Below are 14,395 nucleotides of genomic sequence, written 5' to 3'. Positions count from 1 at the left end.
GGCCGGCCGGCGCGCGGGGCCGCGGGGGCGCGCCAGGCCGCGCGCGGGCGCCGCGCTACCCCCTCCCGCCCTGCCCCCGCCCCCAACGTGCCGCCGCCGCCGCCGCCGCCGCCCGTTGGCGCCTCAGCCCGGGTGCCCGCCGCCCGCCCGCTCCTGGCGGATTTTCGCTGGCAAAGTTGCGCGGCCACCTCGAGGGAGCCGCTGTGCAGTCCCCCGCCCCGGCGGCGCCGCCGCCCCTTCAGGCCGCCGCGCGGGAAGGCCCAGCTGGCGGCCCCGCTTTTTTACCTGCCGGGAGTTTTCGCGCGCGCGCGCTCCCTCGATCGCTCTCTTTTCCCTTCTCGCGCTCGTTTTCTTTCTTTCTTTCCTTCTTTTCGCTCCTCCGAGCGGGCGCTTTTTCCGCTCTCGCCGCCCGCGCTCGCCCGCTCGCGCCCTCCTTCCTGCTGGGCTCGGCGGAGCGGGGCGGCCGGCAGCTCTCCCCGCCCCCCTCCACCCGCGCTCCGGCGGAGGCGGCGGTGGCGGCGCTCCGCGCTCCGACTCATTCCAATATGGCACGGGCGCAGAGCGCATGCGCCCGCGCCCCCCCCCCCCACCAGCGCTCCTCCCGGCAACCCGCGCCCCTCGCGCGGCGCGCGTGGCGCCCCTCGGCAGGGCCTCCCTGGGCTCGCCCGCTAGTCTGCGCGCCCCGCTGGGTCCGTGCCGGAGGCAAGGGAGACGCAAGACTGAGGTGCTGGGGGTCTAGCGTCTCCAACCGCCCCCTCCCCTCGTGCCCCTAGCCCACAACTTGCCGAGGATTCCCCCAGAGGCCGTGGCGCAGGGCACGCGGCTGCGCCTCCGGCACCCGACGGCGCTGCGGCCCGGAGCGGACCGGCCCCGACGGGAAGAAGCGCCGCCAGGGACCCAGCGCCGACCTTGTCCCTGCTCCGACCCACGAGGGAAGGGCCCCCGCGCCTCACCTCGGATTGTGGACAGAGCCAAGGGAACCAGGTGGCGTCCTTGGGTCGGTTTTGGCTTCCCGGTCGGAGCCAAGCGCACTGCTGTCGTCCGCACGTGACAGCCTCCGGCAAGGTAGCGTTAGCTGGGGAGCCGACGGAGCGGCGGCTCCATCCCAGATCCGCGCGTGTCGCAGCGGGAAAGGGCTGCGTCCGCCCGCCTCGCCCACATCGGGGATCTGGCGCGACCCTTGAGACCTAGAAAGGCACCCAAATGCCCCCTGTCTACGAAGTCAGACCCAGAACCCCCGCTTCCCCCTACCCACCCGGCACACCCGGTGTCTCCAGGCTTCCGCAAGAGGCGCCCTGTAAATCCGAGTTTTCCTGCAGCTCGGGGCCCCGGCGAGGGGGCACAAGACGGCTGCCGAATTCCGGCAGGAGAGCAGGGGAGGAGGTTAGAGGGGAGAGGGCGGGTCGAGACAGAAACTCGAAGGTGGCTACAAGCCGGCCCAACAACCCGAGGTGCTGTTTCCTCGAGGTCGCCCCTTCCCCAGCGAACGCAGGTGCCGATGGGACACCCCACCTCCCCACCTGCTCTGGAGAGTTCCCTGCAGAAGGGAGTCCCCGACCCACGAAGACCAGGAGTGCCCGGACTCCGGGCAAAGAGGAGGTCTCCGACAGGGCACTGATGCCTCCTGCCTCTCAGGGAGGAGAAAGCGCTTCCACCTCAAGAAGGAGGTCTGGGGTGCCAGATACGACCCCAGTCACTTCCCACACTGACCTCACCACCGCGCTGGGAGCTATTATCCCACTTTACAAAGTTGCTTTAAGTCACACTGCTGGCTGGATTTGAATCCAGATACATACATTTTTAAGCTGCCGCTGAAAAGACAATGTAGCAACCAGAGAGAAAGAAAAATAGAAAACGAATAAACTACTATCCGTGATACTACTACCGAATGCAACTTTCCTCAGGTGAAACCATTCGCCTATATACACGTCTTTACATAGTTGCAAACACACAACTCTTGTGTTTGCTAACATTTTTCTTTTGTTCACGTGAGTCATTTTTTTAATGTGTACTGGTATCCTCATACATTCACTCAGTATCCTAATATGGCATATTTTGTTCCCATAAAATTGCTAACATATTTCTTAGTTCTGCACTTGGGACAAATAACTGGCAGTTAAATAACCAGGCAGAAGGCTAAGAAACAGGATGGTCTTGCCCCACTCTGCCATAGGACTTCCCAAAGAGCTGACCCACTCATTCCACGCTTCCCAGGAACAAGTGTAAAGAGTTCAATACACATTTCTAAGAGTTGGTGCCATCTTTTTTTCTCCCCTATATTAATAGTATCTATTAGTAGTTCAAGGTTACTTTAGTATTTCTTAGATGACTTTAAATGTTTTACCTTGCATTTACTATGTGTATTTCCCTTTCTGTGAATGATCTGTTCATATCCATTCATCTGTTGGGGACCTGCACCTCTTCTAACTTTGAATAAGCATTTTTTATATTACAGATATTGTTCCTGTGTCGTCACTGATCCAAATATTTCCCAGTCCATTGTTCTTTTTTGTTTTATTCAATCTGTCATTCTAGTCCTTTGTGATTTTTTTATATGGCTTCAGTGATGACAAAGTGAGCTTTCTTCCACCCATCTGATACTCTGTTTTCTGCTTGTTTCCTAAAGTTTCATTTAAATTTAATTCTTCGATGATTATCCATGGCACGTTGATTTTGCTGTGTAGGGTAAAATATGAATTTAACTCACCACAACCCTCACCATTTTTATTGCTTATGCAGTCATCATTTATTAAATAGTTCTTCCTCTTTGTTTAGTAAAATCTACTCTTATGCTTTTGATTTTGGTTGGTCTATTTCCGAATTCTCCATTTCCTCTCATAGACTTTGAGAAAATACCACGTGGCTCTAAATATTGGCTTTTTAAAATAGATTCTCACATCTGGCGAGGATAGAATCCCCTTATGAGGTCTTCTTTAGTTCAGAATATCACTTAATATCCAAACTGGTTTAAGAGCAGACACATTCTAGGAACATCATACAGGGGTTAAGAGTGCTGGCTTTGGAAATGGGAACCATCCAGGTTCAACACTCACCAGCCGTGTGAACTTGCCAAGCTGCTTATTCCCTCAAGGCCTTAAAGTCTTGGTCTATAAAATGGGGTAAGAGTAACACCTGCCTCACAAGTTCAGTGTAAACTCAGTAAATGTCAGCTGTTTTTACTGATACTTTAATTTCAAAAAAAATAAAGATTTTGCATGGAGTTACATGAAACCTATGAATTAATTTAAACAGATCAAATATTCTATAATATTTTATTTTCCCAACCAGGACATGTGCTATCTTTCAATTTACTCAAATATTTTAAACCTCAGACAGAAGCTAGGTCCTTCATTGACTGCAGCCTCTCTCCACTGCTCACCTTCGTGACCCTTGAGGAAGAAGAAGAGCAGAGAGCCACAAGGAACAGTTGAAAACTACCATTTAAGAGTCTCCCTTGTGCAGGGCCCTGTGTGGGTGTGGGCATGTATGCACAGGCAGGAAATCTTTACCCCTTGCAACATCCCCCAGGGTAGGTCATCGCATTCTCTATGGACAAAGAGCAAACTGGGAGCTTCCAGGTCACTCAGTGAGAGGCAGAGCTAGACCACAAACAAGGTGTGCTAACTCCTTGACACCTCTGCTGCTTAGAAATTCAGGTAGTAGTTACAGAAGATGCAGCCCCCTGAGGAGCACAGAGAGAACTGATCTCTGGTCTCAGAACACATCTGCCTAAAAGCCTCCCAGGGCTTCCTGTTGCACTTTGAAAAAGGCAAAAGACTTACTTTGGCCTGTAAAACTGGCCCTGGCCACCCTACAAACTCAATAGGCACTCACCCACTTTACTTGCTGCAGTTTACCTGTCCCTGTCTCCTTTCTACCCCATAATTATGTCAAGATCCTTCCCACCTCAGGACCCTTGCACATGCTGTTCCCACCGCCCGGCACTCTCTCCATCCCACCGCGGGCACTGACCTTCAGGTAGGTGGTACCACCTCATTATTCCAGTATCTGTTGAAGGAGGTTGTCTCCTCAGAGAACTCTTCCCTGCCCACTCCATCTGAACAGGTTTCTCTCTCCTGCAGTTGTTTCCTTCATGATTGGTATTTATAATTTATATTAGTATTTGTTGGTCATTTTGGGGGGTTCTGTCACCCTAATCTAACTCCATAGACATCAGTCGCCCTGTGGGCCTGTCTCAGTCACCATGGGGCTAGCCCTTTCCCTGAGAGGCAGCAGGTTGACCAGAGGGTAGCTAGTGGGTCAGCTGGCAACATCCAAGACCAGAGGTTGGCACACCCATGAGGTATCCCAGCCATTCCCAACTCACTTTTTACTGGCTCTGGAGGGTGGAGGTTATGACCCCCTGTCCTCACTGACCAAGAGGTCAGAGTTACATGCTGTTGCATGTAACAGTAGCTTATTCCTTTTTCTTGCTGAATAGTGTTCCACTTCGTGGATATACCACATTCATTTATCCATTCTCTTGATGGGCATTTGGGTTCTTTCCAATTTAGAGCTATTATGAAGAATGCTGCTATGAACATTTAGGCACAGATCTTTCTGAGGACATATGTTTTCATTCCTCTTAACAGCATATGTATTATATAATATATTAAATATTAAATGTTTTAGAAATTTTCAAATGAATTAGTAATATAACATGATCTATGAAAATATACATAATAAAACATAATATGAAATAGTAAATGTATGTGTGATATGAAATGTGTAACATGTAAGTAAACATAATTTTCAATATATAATAAAATAATTAATATGACATGTATTAAATATTTTGAATATTTGAACATATGTAATAAATGACCCATCAACAGTCATACACATTAAAAAGTGTATATGTACATATATATATATCACACATCGACATATATATGTAAATAGATAAATACACATACACACCTTTATCTAATGTGTATGCCTTTGATGGGACATTTAGTCCCCATTCCCTGTGGTCCTCTATCCATCTGTTCTAGACACCACACTGAAAAAAAGCAGTCAGCCAGGCTTTACCCCTGAGTGAAGCAGCCTAAAGAGAGGCCAATTTCAAGACCTGGGGGTCAGGTTGGGGCTGAAGGGCTGACATTTAGAACCAAGACACCAAGGATTACTATTCTGGCCACAGGCTCCTATCTTTGGCCACTTGCAGCCCAGGAGGGAGGAGGGAGGAGGGCCAGCTCAGGTATAGAACATTCTCCAAGCCCACTGTGCTCCTCCTGGAGGGTCAGGGGTAGGAGGTTCATGAAGAGAGCTGGCCATTGGGCTCTTGGAAGGGAATTGGCAGGGCAAGCCCTGCAGGAAAGGAAAGGGTAGAGGGAGAAAATGACCTTGGACCCTCCCAGTCTCTCTCCAAAGCCACCTGCTGGGCTTGGGCAAGCACAGCCTTTGTCCCTCTGATGCTCAGAGTCCTCCCTCCATACCCTGCTTGCTTGCCATGACTGGACACCACAGTCCCTGCCTGTCCCGTGCCCTCAGTTGCACTCCCTGCCTCTTCCCAGGCTGCCATTTTTCCTTTTTTTTTATTAAGGTATAGTTTATATTCAATAACTATTGGGATATTGGTATGAATCTATAAAATGTTAGCAAGGACATTTAATATGTTTGCTTGATGCTGTTACAGCAACAGGGAAGCTTAATCTCCTTGATAAACAAGAGCCTCAGAGTTACCTGGCTGAGCTTCTAGCCAAATGTGCGGTGCCACCTCTAGGCCCCCAGGTTGGTCCCTGCTTGTCAGCACTGGGTGGACTTGGCAGGAAAGAGATTTCTGAATAGTACAGACAAAATCAGGGAAAATGCCAGTGGACTTTGCTTTACCCAGTAGCTTTGTAAAAAATGAAGTGTGGCCAATTGAATTCTAATTTTCTCATTACTTACTTTATAATTCCTGAGATGTGTGATCTTCATTCCTGTCAAGTGTTGCTCCTAAGGGCCTCCAATTTCCACTCTTCACTGTCTTCAGACAGGTCTGAAGCACAAAACCTGAGATAGTTACTTAACTTCCTGATAGCAATTACTTTATCCTTAAAATTTGGCTAGTAGCATTTGGCTGTTGAAAGCACAGCAATGCATCCAAAGATGGCTAGAGGTTTTTTCAGCTCTGAGATGTGGGATTGGGCTGTGAACACAGTTGTGAATATTTTAGAGGAGTTTTCTAGCATTTTTCCAAGCATCAGAGCCAGATGAAATCACTCACACATGCTTCCTCTCGCTGATACGGGCTGTGTGCCTACACAGGTGGGCATGAGGCTCACAGATAGCACGGTTATATGGCCAACCCAGAAATGCTCCCAGCTGACTGAAGCTCTCCGTAGGGTGATTTCCATGAAAGGGGGTCATAGAAAGGAACTCTCTCCAAGAAAGGAGGCCTGATTTCCTCTCCTGAGCTGGGAGCAGGAAACCTAAGTCTAGCCCAACTTTGCTTGTAACTGTAGGGGTGGAGTCCCTTCTCTTCCAGGGCCTGGTTCTTCCTCTGTGCAGTTGGGGATGGGGAAATGGCTCTACAGACCTTCCCAAGTGCCTTTGTGCTGGGTCCTGTGATAGATTCAATATGGCAGCCGGGGAGGCACTGCTGGGGACAGGCAGCCTTGGCAGGTGGGGGCAGGCTTTCTGCAGACAGCAAATGCCTTGTGTGCTGTTCCTGGCAGGACCCCAGCACCCAGAGGATTAAGTAAGAACATGCATGTAAAGGCCTTAGTGTGATGCCCAACTTGTAGTTGGGGCTCACCAAATGTGAGTTCCCTTCTCCCCAGCTGACTCCCAGGGGGTAGAACCCATACCTGTCCACGTCAGCCAGACTCTTGCAGCTTTCTTAGATTAAGAAACGGAGGCTTAGAGAACATTTGTTTGCCTGAGGCCTACTAGCAAGGGTGGTACTGGGACTCTAGCCTGGGCAGGGTGACAGCAGAGCCTGTGTTTGAGCTACCACACAGCGTGGCCATCACTCGTGCAGAGAAACCTCCCGTAACCCTCCTGACATGAATGTGTGTGTGCCCACGGGGCCCTTGGTAGCTGCAGGGTGTCTCTCTGCACCCTGCCTCTCCCAGCCAGAGGCTTCTGCCTCATCCAGACCTGGCCAGCAGAGAAGCCCAGGAGTGGCTGCCTCTGGGGTACATGCTCCGTGAGGATGCCCACCCCACTCCTGTGTAAGAAGCTGTCCATGTTGTGACCACACCTCCTTTAGGGCCACTTGGCACAGCTGGGGAAGTGGGTGCCAATTAAGGGGATTAATGGCGGCCCTGCCCTCCTCTTGAGGCTGTGCTTGCAGCCAAAGGAGTTAAGGGCCCGCTTTTGAGCCCTTGCCTGGCCTCGCTCCTCCAAGCAGGCTTGGAGTAATCCCAACGGCTCTTCTGCCACTGCTGTTCTAAGAAGGGGAGGTGCTGGGCAAGCTTGGAACCGGGCTGTCGGGAAGTGAAAGGCTCAGCGAGGGCTTCTGGGTCTAGGGCCCACGTAGACTTCTGCTCAGTGTTCCAGCCTCCGCTGGACCCGACTGGCAGCTGCTCAGAATTTGGCCACCAAGTCCAGGACCCGCCACCCCATTGTCTCCCAGCCGCCCTGCTTACCTGCCCTTTGGAGGAAACACACGGGAGGATCCTGCCCTCTAGTGGCTGCTGGCGGTAAGGCCTCTTCTCTCTGATCTCCGGCCTCAGAGGATCCTGGTGCCCCCCCTCTGTTGCTCAAGAACAAGCTGAAACTGAGGCTACTCCTAGGAACTGGCACCAAGCAATCTTCACCTCTGAGCACCTTTGAGCCCTGAGGGCCTTGTTTCCAGACGTGAGCCCCCGAGCCCGAGGCTCTGAGTGGTCTCAGGATCCTAGGGTCACCAGGTCTGAGTCTACTAAGAAGGAGGCCTAACTGTGCCCAGGATGAGGGCCCTCAGGGACCATGGTCAACACAAGCACCACAGGAGGTGGGGAGAGCCTTAACCCAGGCTCCCCAAATGCTCACACCCCACGCTTCCCCCCATTACAGCCTCTGTATCAGGCTGTGACCAGTGCCTGTGGGTGGGGGGAGAACCACAGGACTTGAAAACTTAGCTTAGGGCTTGACACAAAAGGTGCTTTACCTCTGGACACCCCCATCTGTGCCCCAAGTGAAAGGAGGTAGGTACATGGGGGAGGAGGGGAAACTAAGGGGAAATTCCACCTTTCTATCCAGGGCCTCTGCACCCTCTGTCCCTCAAGGGAGGCCCAAGTGTGAACCCATCAGATAAGCAAGTCTTTCCTCGCCTTTACTGAACCATGGGCTGAGGCTGGGGCCAGGTCAGTCCCCAGCCCCTCCATGCCTCTCCTGCCAAGCCCTGAGGCCTTCTTCCCTTCATTTCTGGAGGCTGAAACTGTGAAGAGTCGTGGCTCTGTGCCAGGCACTGGGGAATTCAGCATGAACAAGGTGGGCCTGACTGGCCCTGGGGCAGTTGGTGCCTGGGGGAGGAGATGGCCTGTGACAGCACAAGTCCCTAGAGAGAAGGATTCAGTGCCCAGTCAATCCCACCCAGGTCCCACAAAGACCCCACGGCCCTGGCAAGAGCCCATCCCAGGAAGTCTCTAGGTTCTGACAAGGACATCGGAGCTCCAGGCCTAACCCTACACATGCACACACTTCCTGCTCCCAATTAGCACTAATTGGACAGCGGGAGAACTCAGAGACCATGTAGCAAAAGCAGTCAGGTCTACAGGGTCCCCAGGAGGCAGCCCCCAGCAGGGACCAGGTTAGCTAGGTTTTGGGGGTGGGCCCTGGGGTCCCTGTCTCTCTGAAGGGAGATCAAGTGACAGGGCCACATCTGCCAGGGACCTCTGTGGTCCCTCTGGAAGACAAGGCTTCCCCAGGGCTGAGGCCAAATTGGGGATGGGGCCCCTGACAAACACGTCCCTTTGAGGTCTTCCCACCAGCTCCTCACCCCAACCTGGCCTCTCCATTTCCTCTGCTCCAAGTCCTCACTCTAATTGTCATCCACTCACTCATTCATTCATGCATTAAGTGTCCATGGAGCCTCCTCTGGCCAGGCCCTGGGACCACAGAGATGGACATGCAGCTGGTCAGCAGGGCCTTGGAGGCCTGCTGAGGAGGCCAGACCTTGTCCTGGGGGCACTGGTTGGTCAGAGGCAGGCCAGTGAGAAGGGGGGTCGGTGGATCTGAGGGTAGGTGGGGTTCCTAGGGCTTAACCCCTCCACTTGAGCAGTCTCCTCCTCTACTGCTTTACCCCTACCTAGGCCTGGGCCCAGGTTGGCATAGACCACAGGGGGCAACCTATTGGGCTGGCTTCATTCCATTCCTGGTGGAGAGGAGAAGAGAAGGGTCAGCCCTATATCTTCCTCCCTGCGGCACCTCCCCTCCCTGGCTGGCACTCTCTGAGTGAGGCTGTTGTTTCCTCAGCCATTCAGACTGGACTCAGGATAGGCCAGCTGTGCCAACGTCCATAATCATGACTGTGGGCCCAGCACTGCTAGGAAGTTCTAGGATTCGGGGGCAGCTGGAACAGGGGGCTCCAAGCCCAAGCTGCTCTGAGGTGGGGCTGGAACACACATGCCTGAGCCACCAGGGCCCTAGACCCCAGGGTGCAGGCCCTGAGCCCAGCAGCCCCCTCTACACCACAACACACGGCTCAGGCCCTCAACCCCAGGCTGGGGTGGTGGGAAGAAAGCAGGTATGTCTAGCCTGGCTCCCACGCCCCAGAACATCCCATCAGGGGGCAGAGGCTTGGCTCTGCTCCCCTCCCATCTCCACCCGAGAGACCAACAGTCCGGGGCAATTCGGTGTTGCCATGACAACCACACACTTTCTTCCCTACTTAGCAGATTGAATCTGAGTTGCAGATTAAATCCTGGTTAGATGTCTGTTTGGAAGAGATGTGGCTGCTTGTAGAGAGCTATGCATCTTATGTTTCCCAAGTGCCTCTGATACCCACTCCTTGTTTTCTGATGGCTGAGGCCAGGGAGATGTGTCCTGCACCAGTGCCTGTGCCCCTGGGGTGGTCTCAACCCAGTGGCAGAACCCCCAGCTGGCCTGGCCTCCAGCTTGCAGGACACTCCATTGTGCAGCCACAGGGGCAAGCTAGATGTTGGTCATCGGAGGCCCCAGATGATGCTCAGACCTCTTCTATATAAGGCAAAAGGGTTTCCAGCAAGAGTTCTGGGTGCAGGAGGTTCTCTGTCCCCTTCAGGGGTGTGTGTTGCCTTTAGGGACTTGGGCGGCCACAGCCAGGAGTTGCCTATGTGTGAACAAATGGATGACAGGCCCCCAGGCCCTGGGTTCCTCAGAACCACCATAACCTCCTCGCTTTCCCTGAAGCTGACCTTAGCTGACTCTGATCAGTGAAGGAAAGGAGTAGTCTCCAGTGCAGAGAGTAGAAGCTGGGGTCAGAACTCAGCACCCTGGCTGCCCTCTGGTGACGGAGACCTGGGGAGGTGGGAGAGTGTCTTGTCTGCGATAAGGGGGTGGCTGGTGGTCCTGGGAGGCACATGTCCGCCTGGCAGTTGGGTAGGGACCGTTAGCATGTTTAAGGGGAGGTAGCCACGGGTGGTCAGAGCAAAGCTGTCTCTCAGGCAGACTTACTGCCTAGCCTGTTCTCAGATCTGCCCAGGACAGGGATGGATGTGGGTATGAAAGAACATTTCAGGAAGGGTCACACAGGATGAGCAGGGAGACCAGCTTCTGCCCTCTGCAGTCAGGGCTGAGGTCTCTGTAGAATGTGCAATCCTGCTGCAGGTTAAACCCATGGCATGGTCCTGTTTATGCTGTCTCTACCCCCACTGGACTACAACAAGCTCAAGCGAGGGGATGGTGGCTCTTGATCACAACTGCATCTCCTTGGCTAGATCTGCATCTCTGCCCCCATCCTACTACTGCTATGATGTTGGGCAAAGTTCTTTAATTTCTCTGAGCCTTTTCCTTCTGAGGAAGGGAGGGGCCTGCAGATGGGATGGTGGGAGTGAAGGAGGTGGGTGAGGGGCTCCCGGAGCAAGGTCTCCAGGGAAAACCCAGAATCCATGATACCTGCTGAGGTTAGTCATCTTGATAAGAGCTTTATAGTGTTGACTCAGAGTTTTATGATAAAGTATCAAAAAAAGCAAATAAAATAATGAGATAATTAATAGCTTGAGGAAAAACAACAGATTGTAGTAGAAAGGAAATAGGGTACTACTTGGTTTAGCAGAGAACAATGTTTCTATAGTTTGAAACATGTAAACACTGAGTATCAACTTACTCCAGATCATAACACTGGAAGGATGGGGGAGGGAAGTGTGTGGAGAGGTGGCTGTTTGAGCTCATTTCTCCATACCAGGAGGTCAATGTTCTAAAGGTGGTGGTGGTGGGGGATCAAGAAACAGCAATATAAGCAAATCATTTAGAAATACGAAGAGAAATGGAAGAATAAATGACCAAAAAACTAAAACGATGGGCGAGGGAGAGGGGAAGCTTGGTACGTGGACAGAACCTGCCGTTTAGGGGTCATTCAGCTTTTAAAACTAGGTACCTGTATTCTTTTGATCAAAAGAAAATCTGAAAATAAAAATAAGTCGAGTTTAGACAGAGAGCAGGCTGAGGCTTGAGAGGTGGAGTAACTCATCCAGGGTTGCGGGGTCAGGAGACAGCCTGGGGGGTTCCACAGTCAGCTCTGTGGCCGAAGGCACAAGAACTTGGAGTGAACTTGTCAAGACCACGGGACTCCACCTACAGGCTGGCAGCTCACCAAGCGCCCACCAAGATGGCACAAATGGGCCTTGAACCTAGTGGGCTGCACACCAGGCCTTCAGGCAAGGGAACAAAGTCCAAAGCCACTTCCCAGAGGAGGCCATGTCACCCCGAAGGAGGAACAGGAACAGCGGGTGGAGATGCCTGCCCAGGTTGTTTCACTTCCTTTCTGTTTACTGGTAGCTTTTGTTTCCAGTGCCCCAACCAGGCTGATGAATCAGATTCTTCAGGGCAAGGCCTGGGGCATCAATGCCTTTCCTGATACTTCTTGGGAAGCAGGTCCATGTGTCAGACACACCCTCAGCACTGAGATGGGCGCATCCTTCAGCCTGCAGCCGAGGAGGCAGTGGAGCCTAGAGGGTCAGGTCCTCATTGCCAGCTTGTGCCCACCAGGGACACCAAGGTCCATGGCTCCCCCAGGACCTTCCCAGTATCTGCAGTGGGAAGACAGTCAACTGAATGACCCAGTAACAGGCTGCTGTGACCTCACAGTGAATGTTGACCATTGCCTGGGTGCCCGGCATTTTGCAAAGCCCTTTTCAGATGTGGAACCCATGTGAAAGGAGGGGTTTGGCCCACTGGCCAGCAGGTCCTGAGTCTGGGCTCCGGGCCAGCTGGTCATTAACATGGTGTAACCCGGGCAGGCTGCCTTCCACCCCGAGCTCCCTCTGGGGTGAAGTTGGGTCCAGAGGCAGTGCCCTGCTCTGACACAGCAGGAGCGCTCTCAGGCGTCACAGGCAGGCAAAATGCAGAAGCAGGACCGCACTCAGAGGTCTCGGTATCAGGATATTCTCTTCCACACTGTATTCAACATAGCAAAAAACTGGACACAACTTGGACTGGGACAAAGTGTAGTAAAAAAAGAACAATATAGAGGGCAGTGTAAGCACAGGAGGATGTGTGTACCACATACAAAGGGAAAAAAAAGGCCAGTTAGAAATGCCCATTCACAGGGTACTGGCTGCCCTAGAACACTTACTTCATGATTCACAATTTATAAATTAATATAAGAAATACATAAGATACATAATACATCAGGAGAGAAGATCGTTATCAGGCAGAACAATACATGGAGATATTTTAGACTCCGTGATGACTTCTGCTCTAGCCTAACTCCCCTGCCTGAACGCAGGCCCAGTCTCCAGGCTTCAGGCTTCATGCTCCAGGCTCCAGGGTCCAGCCTTGAAGTGCACAGGCCCACCACCCTCCCACTCTCCACTGCAGCCCCAAAGAGTGTTGCACAGTGAATTTCCTTGGGTCCCTGCCATGGCCCCCGAGTCACAGTGGGCAGGGTCAGTACCTTGTGTAGATGGAGAAGAGGATCTTATGAAGAAACAGGGGCAGGGCTGGAATTAGAACATGATATTCAGGCTCTCTGGCTCTCTTGCTTTATCTGGATCCCTTCTCCCAATTTGGGAAGGCAACCGGAGCCCTGGCAGAGTCAGGGAAGTGGTCCACAGAGGCTGATGGGAGTCGGGTGGCCTGGAGCAACAGGCTCTGTGGATCAGAATCAGACACACCCAGGTCACAGCCTTTTGAGGAGGAGCAAGAAGAGAAAAGGAAACAAGAGGAAAACCTGATGGACTCCCCCACCACACAGATATGACCCAGACACCAAAGGTCAACAGCCTTTCTCCTTCCCCAAGGATGGGTGCCAGATCCAGATGCATCTGGTGTCCCCCTGCTGTCCATGAGTCCTAATTGTGGGCAGAACACACTTTCCTTCTTAGAAAAATCCTACCTTAACAGTAGCACTCCAGACAGCACCCTCTGGACACCCTAGGTTCTGGCCTTTCTCTTCCTCCCAGCTGCTTCTGGAAGCGGAAAGCCAGTTGACCTGAACCTCGTGTCCTTCATCCCAGTCCAGAGAAGGAAAAACAATGAACAAAACTGTAATTAGAAGAGTTGATAGATGTTACCTGGTCTGGGAGGCCAGTTGCAGAGACAATGATGGGGTTTTGTTGGGTTTTTTTGAGGGTGAGGAGGAAGAACTCAACAAGTTTCAGATTAGCTATGATGAGTGGGTTCAAGGTGAAGACACTGGCAAATTGGAGCATGAGTGACCTTGTGCCTACCACGGCCCAGGCTGAAAAGCTGAGGCCAGGAGAGCCAGCACTTGCAGCTGCCCACCCGCAAGGCAGGACCAACTCAAACCTTTCCCTTTTCTTCAGAAGCTGCTGACAATAGCTGGCCCTCTTTGGACAAAGCCACACTGTCTTATATCACCAGGGGCCTTTTTCCTTTCTGCTTTAATCTAAGGCTACAGGAAAATCTAAACTACCAGCTGAGGCAATTTCTGAAATTGCTGAAAATCATTTAATAAGCTTTGGAAGCATCATTTCCTGATCTGGGGAGCCACTCAGACTGAGCCTGAAAGAGGGCATGGGCGGGCCGCTAGTGGCTCTCCCGGTAAAGTGCGGCTTTACTTCCCCAGGCTCGGCTCCCCGTGTTTGCCAGGAGTCAGAAGGCCTTGGCAGTCTCCCTGACCCAGGACCTCACCATCCAAGCTCCTCCAGGCAAGCGAGGCTGAAAAGGAACTTTCGTTTTCTCTTCACCTGCAGTTTTGCCTTCAAGGAAAGGGGAAAGAAGTGTTTCCACTGAAGGAAAAAAGACTTAACCACTAGCATGTCTGTGGACTGGGGTTAGGTGGGGAGGAGGGAGCAGGTAGGGGTGAAACAAATGTTCCCAG

At 52.4% G+C, this 14,395-nt stretch overlaps 1 protein-coding gene across 4 annotated transcripts in view; it reads right to left on the bottom strand.

The window, feature by feature from the left end:
* Window positions 1–975, bottom strand: part of SFMBT1 (Scm like with four mbt domains 1) — a 98,608-nt gene extending 97,633 nt beyond the window's left edge. For 3 of the 4 annotated variants that reach the window (XM_074344674.1, XM_074344672.1, XM_074344671.1), the window contains exon 1: window positions 286–540. The gene's annotated coding sequence lies outside the window, so the exon portion shown is untranslated. Of the gene's footprint in view, window positions 1–285; window positions 541–953 lie in introns of those variants that run through there. The other variant, XM_074344675.1, reaches the window with a different exon arrangement.
* Window positions 976–14,395: the final 13,420 nt, after the last annotated feature.

The sequence above is a fragment of the Camelus bactrianus genome, chromosome 17 (assembly GCF_048773025.1).
Source record: "Camelus bactrianus isolate YW-2024 breed Bactrian camel chromosome 17, ASM4877302v1, whole genome shotgun sequence".
NCBI classification, from domain to species: Eukaryota; Metazoa; Chordata; class Mammalia; order Artiodactyla; family Camelidae; genus Camelus; species Camelus bactrianus.
This window is presented reverse-complemented; position numbering and strand designations above follow the sequence as displayed.